The sequence below is a fragment of the Eretmochelys imbricata genome, chromosome 16, assembly GCF_965152235.1.
Source record: "Eretmochelys imbricata isolate rEreImb1 chromosome 16, rEreImb1.hap1, whole genome shotgun sequence".
Lineage (NCBI taxonomy): Eukaryota > Metazoa > Chordata > Testudines > Cheloniidae > Eretmochelys > Eretmochelys imbricata.
Genome location: NC_135587.1, coordinates 26,449,004 through 26,461,239, shown reverse-complemented (window position 1 = coordinate 26,461,239; position 12,236 = coordinate 26,449,004). Strand labels below are relative to the sequence as shown.

Here is a 12,236-nt window from a genome sequence, read left to right as displayed (position 1 = left end):
CGCGACCTGCCCCACAGACGCCCCGACACGCCCGCACCCTCCCCGGGCAGCTCGGCGCGACCCCGGCCGGGCGAGGCCGGCGGAGAGCGGGGCGGGGGCCGCGGGCCGGGCCGGGGACACTTAACTGTTGCCCGGGCGGCGGGCGGCGGCCGGTCGCGTCTGCCCCGTCGCAGGCAGAAGCAGCTGCTCATCGCCCGGCGCGGCGCGGCCCGGCCCGGCGGGAGGCGGCGGCCTGCGGGGCCCAGCGGGGCGGCGAGCGGCGGAGAGCGGGGCGGCGGCGGCGGCGGGCCGGAGCGCAGCGCAGCGGCGGTGCCTTACCCGGCGGGAGCGCGGCCCTCCGGCCCCGGCGCCCGGACCCCCCCGGCGAGAGCTGCGGCCGGCGGCGCGGGCCACGGGCGGCGGGAGCCGGCGCGGCGGACACAGGCTGGGAGCCGCCGCGCTGCGCAGAGCCCCCGCCCGCCGGAGCCCGCCCCGCGCCCGCCCCGCCGGGTCCCCGCGCCCCGGGCGCCCCGGCCCCCCGGCGCCCGCTCCAGGCGCGGCGCTCGGCCTGTGCCCGGCCCGGCCCCGGCCCCTGCCCGCTGCCGGGCCACACGGCGACTTACCCGAGGCTAGCCTGCTCGCACGGCCCCCGCTGCACCAATGCGGGGAGCCTGCATGGGGAGAAGGGAATGGGTTCTGGCAATCGGTCCTGTTTTAATAGCGCTAGCGGTGCTGGAACCAGAGACCTATTTTCTAAATGACCTATACAACCCATATCCTTCAAACAAGGCCTCAGTGCAAGAAAGCTACAGTTTCCTTCTCTGAAGCATGGTTTGTTTACTGCTGGTAGAAGCAGGAGAGTAGACTGGAAGGAAGCTGTATAGCAAATCCAAAGAGCAGCATCTTCTAAGGCCAACATGCTGCAAAGGTCTCCTACCTAACTGTACAGAAGTGAGCAGTCCGGTTGACCCCACCTTAATGGAAATCTGCCCACAAGATACTTCTGTTCCACTACTGTACTTGGTACGGGGGCTACAGAAAGCTACAGGTCCAGCCAGGCAGGCTTGGCCCCAGTCAATTTTAAGAGCAAGATGCCCTCAGTGGGAAGCCACCATCCAGGTGTGTCCATACTCTCTCCCCTTACAAGGCCAAGAAACGCTGGCTGGCTGAGCAGGTAGCTCATTACATTGTGCTGCTTCCCTGTTGTGACAGGCTGGTCCCCTGTATCTGATCAGTCTAGTCTTAATTACATGGCTAATGATCAAATAATCCTGATTTCCCCCGTCTGATTTATTTTGCTCATAATGTGTCTGCTCTAACTCACCCTGTCAGGTGGCCCTTTATATTCTGATCTTTTCTCACCTAGAAAGCTAGTTCCCTTTTCTAAAATCCTTTTTGAATTACTCTTTTTCAGTACAGCTCTGTAACCTCTGTATATCTAACCTGCCTTGTGAATAGCTAAATAACCCTCTCCTTTTCGCTGATAGGTTTCTCTGCCCTCACTTTTGCAACAGATTGGTTTCTGTTACAGATAGGCATACAGCTCAGCCAATCAACAGCTCTTTATAGCCCAAAATGTAGTTTAGGGTTGCTGAGGTTGATAACTGACCTGCTCCAGCTGTGCTGGGAGTCAGGAGAGTTCGTGGGTTCTGTTCCCGCTTCTGTGTCTGCTGTTTGATCATGTCTAGGTCAGTTCTCTGTCTTTAACATAGCTAAGATAAGATCACCTTGCAGAGGTCCTGTGAGGTTTAATTCATTAGTGTGTGTAAAGTATTTGAGATCCTTGGGTGAAAGCTGCTATAGAAATAACAATTATGATTATGTTCCTGTGAACAGTATAAACACAATATACTGCAAGAGCAACTAATGTTCGTGGTCTTCTTATTACCACGGGCCACCGCTCTGTTGCGTTGGGACCAGTCCTTTGTGCTACCAGTGTTATTACCTTTGTGGTTGTTCACCAGAGACAAAGCTCAACAGATGGCAGTGTCTGAACAATGATAATGCCAAGGTATTTTTGAAAACGTTTGTATGGGTCACAGGATCTGGTCCAAGAGGTGATTATAGTGGAACTGCTTGGTAATAGTGACCATAATATAATTAAATTTAATAGCCCTGTGGGGGGAAGGGGCAGAAACACCACAGCAGCCCACCATGTAGCATTTAATTTTAGAAAGGGGAACTACACAAAAATGAGGAAGTTAGTTAAACAGAAATTAAAAAGTACAGTGCCAAAAGTGAAATTCTTGCAAGCTGCATGGAAACTTTTTAAAGACACCAAAATAGAGACTCAAATATATACCCCAAATTAAAAAACAGTACGAGAACCAAAAAAGTGCCACCATGGCTAAACAACAAAGTAAAAGAAGCAGGGAGAGGCAAAAAGGCATCCTTTAAAAAGTGGAAGTTAAATCCTAGTGAGGAAAATAGAAAGGAGCACAAACTCTGGCAAATGAAGTGTAAAAAATATACTTAGGAAGACCAAAAAAGAATTTGAAGAACAGTTAGCAAAAGATTCAAAAAGTAATAGCAAAAATTGTTTTAAGTACATCAGAAGCAGGAAGCCCGCTAAACAACCTGTGGGGTTACTGGACGATTGAGATGCTAACGGAGCACTCAAGGACGAGAAGGCCATTGCGGAGAAGCTAAATGAATTCTTTGTAACATTCTTCACGGCTGAGGATGTGAGGAAGATTCCCACACCTGAGCCATTCTTTTTAGGTGACAAATCTGAGGAACTGTCCCAGATTGAGGTGTCACTAGAGGAGGTTTTGGAACAAATTGATAAACTAAACTGTAATAAGTCACCAAGACCAGATGGTATTCACCCAAGAGTTCTGAAGGAACTCAAATGTGAAATTGCAGAATTACTAACTGTGGTATGCAACCTATCATTTAAATCAGCTTCTGTACTAGATGACTGGAGAAGAGCTAATGTGATGCCAATTTTTAAAAAAGGGCTCCAGAGGTGATCCCTGCAATTACAGGTCTGTAAGCCTGACTTCAGTACCAGGCAAACTGGTTGAAACTATAGTAAAGAACAGAATTATCAGACACATATATGAACATGATTTGTTGGTGAAGAGTCAACATGGTTTTTGTAAAGGGAGATCATGCCTCACCAATCTCCTAGAATTTTTCAGGGGGGTCAACAAACATGTGGACAAGAGTAATCCAGTGGATACAGAGTACTTAGATTTTCAGAAAGCCTTTGATAAGGTCCCTCACCAAAGGCTCTTAAGCAATGTAAGCTGTCATGAGATTAGGGGGAAGGTCTTTTCAAGGACCAGTAACTGGTTAAAAGATAGGAAACAAAGGGTAGGAATAAATGGTCAGTTTTCAGAATGAAGAGAGGTAAATAGTATGCCCCAAGGGGCTGTACTGCGATCAGTTCTACTCAGCAAATTCATAAATTATCTGGAAAAAGAGGTAAACAGTGAGGTTGCAAAATTGGCAGATGATAGAAAACTACTCAAGATAGTTAAGTCCCAGGCAGACTGCAAAGAGCTACAAAGGGATCTCACAAAACTGGAGAACAAAATGACAGATGAATTCAATGTTGATAAATGCAAAGTAATGCACACTGGAAAACATAATACCAACTATACATATAAAATGATGGGGTCTAAATAAGCTGTTCCCACTCAAGAAAGAGATCTTGGAGTCACTGTGGATAGATCTCTGAAAACATCCACTCAATGTGCAGCGGCCATCAAAAAAAGTGACCAGAATGTTGGGAATCATTAAGAAAGGGATAGAGAATAAGAAAGTATCATATTACCTCTATATAAATCCATGGTAAGCCCACATCTTGAATACTGCGTGCGGATCTGGTCGCCCCATCTCAAAAAAGATATTGGAATTGGAAAAAGGTACAGAAAATTGCAAAAAAATTATTAGGGGTATGGAACAGCTGCCATATGATGAGAGATAAATAAGACTGGGACTTTTCATCTTGGAAAAGAGACGACTAAGGGGATATATGATGGAGGTCTATACAATCATGACTGGTGTGGAGAAAGTAAATAAGGAAGTGTAGTTTACTCCTTCTCATAACATAAGAACTAGGGGTCATCAAATGAAATTAATAGGCAGCAGGTTTAAAACAAACAAAAGGAAGTATTTTTCCACAGAAAGCACAGTCGACCTGTGGAACTCTTTGCCAGAGGATGTTGTGAAGGCCAAGATTATAACAGGGTTCCAAAAAGAACTAGATAAATTCATGGAGGATAGGTCCATCAATGGCTATTAACCAGGATGGGGAGGGATGGTGTCCCTAGCCTGTTTGCCAGAAGCTGGGAATGGGCAACGGGATGGATCACTTGATGATTACCTGTTCTGGTTATTCCCTCTGGGGCACCTGGCATTGGCCACTGTCGGTAGACAGGATACTGGGCTAGATGGACCTTTGGTCTGACCCAGTGTGGCCATTCTTGTGTTCTTTCTCTAGTTCTCTCTCTCTTCAAGTACTGCATCTTCTCTTCTCTGATATCATTATTCCAAACAGATACAGCAACAATCTTCCTTGTATGCATTCCAGCCACGGCACACTACCCTCTCAACAAGACTCTTAAATCTTACTGGCTAGATAAATTTCTAATTGTTATTGTTATTTGATGTTGTGAAGGCATAGGCTTTATATTTACTCAGTATGTTAGTAGGACCTTTTCTTCCAGTGTCTAGGACTCAAACAACTTTGTTACTACAATAGGCTCACTACGTATTTTTGTACAAGTTCCTGAAATGTGACTTAAATGAGAACAGCCATTAAGTAAATCCACTGTCAGAAGACAATACTGGCTAAATGGACCTTTGGTCTGACCCAATATGGCCATTCTTATGTTCTTATATTCTCTTTGTCCAACCAATGCCTTTTTTGTTTCCTCTGAGTGCATCACTAATGGCTGGTACTGGCTGCTGTATCTAAAGATTAAAGAAGATTATTTTGAGTGGCGAGGAGTAGAATGCATTTTTTGGTTTGGAGAGTAATTTAGAGAGAGAGAGAGATGATGCCTGGTGGAAATGAGAAATATATGCTCCATACATAATATATGCCCCAAATGCCCTATTACAAATACAGAAAGATTTCCTGAACTGGAGAAGTTGGTACACATTACAGTGTGTTAATGCTTCCCTAAGGAAATGCTGATACTGAGAGAGTCTTTAGTGTAATAATATTAAAAAACTCAGCGTTTCAATAAGACCCTCCCTGCCCACCCTAGCAGTGTGAAATCAATTGATTCCAGAGGAGGAGTCTAATTGCTGCTTAGTATCCAGAAAATCTTCCAAGATGTACTCGGGTGCATGTTTCTACATGACCTGCAATAACAGTTTTCCAAGGGGAGTAGGTGGTGGTCATGAGCCTGTAGTGCTACACAAGAACAGCTTAGTTACTTCCTCTCTGGCATTATACTCACGGAAACGGTAAACTCTGTCGTGTAGCCATTGCCTAAAGAGCAATATTGCAAGTCCAAGAAAAGCAACTGTCCCTGCTGCGGCATTTGGAGCCCTGAGCTGCTCCGGGTGGTTTCAATGAAGACCCAAGAACACTTGCAGGGCTGGAGACCTTTAATCTGTTGCAGATTTTTAGGGTTATGGAGAAGGAGCTATAGTGCCCTTTCATACTGCATAATCCCAGGCCCTTAATCTGCAAACACTTGCACATTTTAGTAATTTTAGTCAAATGAGCAGTCCCATGGAGTTCAGTGAGACTGCTTGAGCTTAAAGTTACTCATGTGTGTAAGTGTATGCAGGTATATATATTATGTTGCCATTGTACTTTTACATAATCCCTTTTCTAAGTACGTTTACTTATTTCCTTTTACTCAAACCACATTTGTGCAACACACCAATGCTGCAATCAACTGGATTTTATCAAATTTGTGTGCAGATTACCAGTGTCTTATCTTCTGGGAGTTTTTCCACAAAAACACGTTGGCTTAGAGAATTTCTGTTCCTTGTTGGCCTTGATTTGTGGCTGAGTGAGACTGGTTTCCTCTCCACCTGATTTGAAGGGCACCGAGATTTTAAACTTCCAGAAGAATTCTCCAAAGCAATGAATGTACTACTTGGGTGTCCAGGCTGCTGTTTCTGAGAAAGGGGCAAGTCAGTCACCGGCCCTACAGCTCCCGCTCCTTGGACTGCACAGCACATTCTGCAGTGGCGCGTGTGCTATTTTCATCATTTGAACTTGTAAAACACACCCAGACATGAAAAGGCAGCAGCCGTGCTTCAGGATGAGGTGAGCACTCTCAGGGCACGGCAGAACAAGGGAGGTGATAAATAAAATGACCCGTGGGTTGGCCCTTTGGGGAGAGTGGGCTGTGCCAACCGGAGTCTGCAGCCAGGGCAGGCCACCCACAGACATGCTGTGCAAATACAATAGGGTTTGGTTACTGACAAAGGGTGAAACATTCTAAAATATATAAATAGTCTCAACTTGTCACCACATTTTTACAAGCCAATGAATCCAGCAGAATCCCCTCTTTGATTGCGCTCAAAGAGGAGAATGATCCTGTCTCTGCAGGGGCTATCCAGCCCGCAGCCTCCTGGGCAAAGGGAGGGTTTTATGTTAAAATCATGGTACTGGGGTTCGCCCCAGGAGAAATACAGGAAAGAACAGGTTATACCTGGGCCCTTACAGCTGGCGTCAGTGCTGCTAGTGAGACCCCTCTGAAAAGGGAGGAAGGAAGGTCAGTCTCTGGAGACGAGTCTTGTAGCCATTGCTGGGTAGGAAACGTGCGGTGGGGAGCTTGGAGAATCCACACAGCTATGGGTACAGATGACATGGGCCCTATGCTGTGGGGCAGGCACTGTGTGTTGGACACATGGCTTCCCTGTGCCCAAACACACGTGCTTGAGAATCCACAGGAAGGTGGAGTGCATGGCATAGATCCCCAGAGAGGCTCTCCCAGTCCTCCCAGGGCAGGGCGAGGGCTGTAAACTGTATACAGGTCCTTCCCCTGACCTTGCCATGGCAGCTCCGTGCTCCAGCCCCTGGCTCTCCTTGGCAGGTTACCCCTGTTCCTCGCAGGAAGAGTGGATGGGCCAGTGCCCTGGCATGCAGGAGTTCACAGTAGCATGGTTTTGACAGCACATGCCGCGTGGGCCTCCGCCCAGGGAGCAGCTCCACAAAGAGGCGAAATAGCTGGCAGGGTGGAGTAACATCCAAGACAGGAAACGCTCCCCCGGTGACAATGAGCCGCCACGTTTACATTTCAGGCAGCTTCTAAAAATAAAACGTTGGTCTCTCTGTTCTCAGGAAACCCCTGGGAGAGCCCCCAGAGCAAGACCTGCGAACATTGTGGGTTCCTATAGTTTCAGCAGAGAATGGATGAAATACGATTAGTCTATTTATTATAAACAGAGCTGGGCTGAACCTCAGCGCGGGACTCACTACGCTGCTCGGGATGAGGTCATTGGTACCTCTGGCCCATTTGATAAATACCAGGGTAGGTAGATGCTGTACCGGCCAGGGGGAGGGGCAGTTTGCTGGCAGCTGCTCCAGGTACATGGAGTCTTTATGACTCCTAGTGGGACGCAGCACTCATCTGGCCACAGCAGGTGAAAATGCTGAGATTCAGCTTCACAAATGATCCCAGTTTGTGGGGGAAATACTGTAAAAAGAAGACAGAGTCATGCATTCGCTCAGAGATGTAATGCCAGGACACTGTTTGCGTTACTCTTTTTTGGTGTGCAGGAACTCATTTGCCTCCCAAGCCAATTTCATTTGTGTGGTGCGACGCTGCAGCATTTCTCAGGTTTCCGAGTCTGCCTTTGTGTTTGGCACCAAAACAAAACAAAGAAGAAGCACTTAGTGTTTGGTTTCAGGCAGGAACTTCTGCAGGGTGAGCTTCAGGTGCTGTCCTGTGTTTCAACTGACTTCAGCACCTGCTTCGCCTACTCTTATGTAGCTTTGCATAGCAAAGTGTCTCCTTTCAAGCTACCGTTTTCCTTGTATGTTTCTACTTTAAACTGTGCTTCTGAAAGACAGATGAAATGGTCCCTTTGCATCCACTGCAGAAACTCTGACTGGGCACTGCTAACAGTGAAAATGGTGTTTCTGTTAATGACATATACACACATTTCCCTCAATTATTCCTTACGGGAAGACAGAAGCCAATGGGTAGAACAAGGGAAGTGCAGAAGTTATTGGAATTTCACTGTGGTTCGCTATCATGTATCAGCGCCTAGATACTATTGTGATGGAAACCATTTTAGAAATGCTGTTGAATTAGATGTGTTACTTGTAACATCCAGGAAAGATCTCCTCTAGATTCCTGACCAGCACTCTGGGACAACCAAGGACGAGATCTCACCCACTGAATCTATCTCCGAATGTAATGAGTGCCTATTGCACAGTGAGAGGGGCCTTGGGAAGTTTAGCGGGTGCTTGTAGATGTCCATTCAGTGTTTACCGTTATGTGTCTGGCAAACCTGACAATTGCTTTAATACTGAATCTTACTGCATTGATGTTCAGAGCTTCCAGAAACCTAGGACACTACATTGCCCTCTTAGAAGGTTGAATCTAATAACTATTCCCCATCATATGTAAACTAATGGGGTTTTTTCCTGTAAAAAGCAGATGATAGAGTCAGAGAGATTTAATTTTAAAAGAATATTCATAGATGTTGCACCACAGCCCAAGAAACTCCACGTCTCCAGCAGACACCTGCTCTCCCCTGGGATTCCCACAGCAATTACTTTGGGAGGTGGGTGACTAAGGGAGTCAGAGGGAAGAGGGAGCATTACAATGCTCCTGATTAGAGCAATACACAGCAGGGGAGCAGCTACATTTCAAGGGTTCCCTCTGTTGAGAGATGTATTGGAATTTACTTCTGGTTGACAGTCATCCAACCACGCACCAGATTCCTCTGCATTCTGGATGCAAACTGATTTTGCTGTCTGCTCAGTTTTATTTTGAGCTTAGTTTTTTGTTCTTGTTTCAGAAGCCATTTGTAACTTTCAGCTAAGACAATGGCTTATTGTTGAAAAACAGCACTGATGGTTAGTTTTTGGCTTGCTATAACTTTTTGTGCTTCACAGCTAGGCCAGCCCTCAGCTAGGTTAAAGCGGCATAGCTACACTGAAGTCCAAGGAGCTATGATGATTTAAACCAGCTGAGAATCTGGCCCTGGGCTCTTTCTGCGAAAACTCCTAGCTAATGGATGGGTGTCAGAGCAACAGTGAGTGTGGGGGTTGCCTTGGCATTTTCCTCTAATAACAGGAATCAAGAGTTGGACTTAAACCAGATTTAAAGAAACTGTTAAAAGAAACGAAGTGAAGTCTGCCTCTGCATTCTCACCTCACCGCTCGCGCCTAGTTACTGTGCACAGCGCAGTTCTCACCACACTTTTCCAAGAGCCCTCTGCTGGTAAGCAGTGAGTGAAGTGGCATCTTGGCACCCTGGGTTTCAGTCAATTTAACGTTGTTTCTTACTGTGTGGTCTAGTGGTTAGAATACATGGCTGATAGCTTGGGCTCCTGTGTTTCATTCTCAGCACAGCCATCAAGTACTGTAATTGCAAATCTCTTCCACACCCCAAACCTCAGTTTCCCCATTTGTAACATAGGTCTAACAACATCTACTCAGCGGGAGGCCAGGAAGTTTAATTAATGTGTTACTTCGGCTATGTCTACACTACAGCTTACGGCAGTATATCTTATGTCGCGCAGGGCTGGGAACAAGCCACTCCCTGAGTGACGTGAGTTGCACTGCCCTAAGGGCCGGGGTGGACAGCGCTATGTGGGTGGGAGAGCTTCTCCCCTGGCGTAGTTGCCATGGCTCATTGAAGGTGGATTCGTTAAATCGACAGGAGAGCTCTCTCCCACGGGCGTAGAGCGGCTCCACTAGGGAGCTCACAATGGTGCAGCTGCGCCTCTGTACCCTGGCGAGTGTCGCCGTGGCCAGCGTGCGGCGAGATCCTGGGCTGGGACGAGCGATGTGCAGAGCAGCGTCCCTGCTATTGCACTACTTGGAGGTTTGCAAGGCACAGGCCTTCATTTAAAACACGAAGACAGCGGGGCAGCACACAGCCCACTATTTATATATTATGGATCATAATATTTAAGTGGTCTGGCTATAACCTGTAACTAGTTTTCCCTGACAGATACTGCTCAGCACATCCTAACAGCTGTCTGTAAAACACATTTATGAATTGTTCATAAATTTCCTGACAGTTGCAAACAGTGCACTCAGGGCCCCAGTGATAGCCTCCAAAAGAGGTTCCAAGGAGTATGAAGATTTCAGGGAAGCATTCTCCCTTGTTACAGGAGGCGATGCTAACGAGGCTCCCTGAGGGGGTGAAGTCAGGCTGGCTCTAAAGAGATCCAGATACTTGCAAGATTACTGCAAGAGGTATATTCAATCAGGATTAAGTGTCATGATAGTGATCTGGGTTGACACAGTTTTCACCCTATCCATTTACTGGAGACTCTATAAGTGGAGTAGACTGGGCCTGTCGTATTTCACCTTAAAAATATGGATCTTCCTCTAGCAGCGTGGAAGAGTGTTAGAGGTCATGTCAGGCCTCAGCGGGGCCTTCGTCAGGCAGCAGAGGGTGGGAGTAAATAAGGTGAGAGGTGTGTAAATATGCCACTTATTCTAGCTGATAATTGCTTTCAACCATGAGCAATATGTGAACTTTTTTTAGAGCAGAATATACTGAACTGTGAACAAACGGAAGACTAGGTCCGGGGAAAACACAAGGAGAAAAATGAAAGCGTTAGATCATAATCATTACGTATTACGGATCACAATTCCGCAGTGGCCTGGCGGTAACTAGTTTTCCCTGACAGATACTGCTCAGCACATCCTAACAGCTGTCTGTAAAACACATTTACGAACTGTTCATATATCTCCTGACAGTTGCAAATGCTATGCCTGGGGCTGCATCTTTCAGCATGGTGTCCCTTCTCAAGGACTGGGACATGTTAAACGCGGGTCTGTGAGACATACGGCCTAATCGAAGGGCCGTCGCAGTTAGGGGATCACGGCAAGATGCAGCATTGTGTGCAGAGAAATGTTTTGGCCTCGGAACCTAATCCGGACAGAGAAAAGCAGAAAGAACATTTTGTCCGGCTTGCTAGTGTGGGACAGTGTGGGGAGATGGCTCGAGGGATGAGCGCAGAGAATGAATAGTTCCGTTCATGGAAATAACTTGCCTCTTTCTTGGATTTATTTTCTGTTCAGTTTCCCGCCCTGTCAGGTAGAGAAGATGCCCCATGAACTAGGTGCATCACCCAGAGTGGTTGTCATGCCTCTCTGCCTCCTGTGATCAGTGTGTGTCTCCTGCCCACAGTGCTGGGTAAACCTGGGGACACCTACAGCAGCTGCACAGAAGCCGTGAGAACAAAACAGTTTATGATGCTTACTGGAAATGATTCTCCATTATCCCATGAGTCAGAAAAGAACATGCTTAACTCTAAGCATGTGCCTAAGTGCTTTGGTGACTCAGGTGTCAAGCCTCAGGGTCTGGGCCCCTTCCATTGAAATCAATGGCAAACCTCCCAATGACTCCAGTGGGAGCAGGGCTGGGACCATGTCCCATCCCTTCTTACTGCAGTGAAACAGTCTGAGTACAAAAGCAAGTGATCCCTGGAACTGTCCCTGCTCTGGCAGCAGCCTCCGATCAGGAGTTTAGGGCCCTCTTCTCTCTCACCATCACTCCTGCTAGCATGCTCATTGTCATGGCAGGGAGACAGAGAGCTTTACTTGTCTTCTAATCTTTCGTGAGCTACAGCTCGCTTGCATCCGATGAAGTGAGCTGTAGCTCACGAAAGCTTATGCTCAAATAAATGTGTTAGTCTCTAAGGTGCCACAAGTACTCCTTTTCTTTTTCCGAATACAGACTAACACAGCTGCTACTCTGAAACTTGTCTTCTAATGACTCCCTGGTCTAGTTCAGTAAATTTATTTTTGATGCAGGCTTCTGCTCTATAGCTATTCTGGTAAGTTTTCAAGTGTAGCCAAGTTCCTACATTTTCTTTGTTATTGTGCAGTGAGTTTGATACTTGCTATTGCAGTATTATTTATTAATTATTTGAAGTGTTGTTGTAGCCCTGTTGGTCCCAGGATATCAGACAGACAAGGTGGGTGAGGTAATCTCTTTTATTGGACTAGCTTCTCTTTGTAAAAAGACAAGCTGCCTGCCTCAAGACAATGGACAACACTCTGATATCCACCCCAAACACATCGCCAAGTTCATCCATTTCATCCTCACCCATAACAGTTTTACATTCAACAACACTTTGTATAA

At 46.8% G+C, this 12,236-nt stretch overlaps 1 protein-coding gene across 1 annotated transcript in view; it reads right to left on the bottom strand.

Moving 5' to 3' along the window:
- Window positions 1-402, bottom strand: part of MVB12B (multivesicular body subunit 12B) — a 99,485-nt gene extending 99,083 nt beyond the window's left edge. Inside the window, exon 1 of the mRNA XM_077835815.1 lies at window positions 319-402. The gene's annotated coding sequence lies outside the window, so the exon portion shown is untranslated. The remainder of the gene's footprint in view (window positions 1-318) is intronic.
- Between the last annotated feature and the right edge of the window lie 11,834 nt (window positions 403-12,236).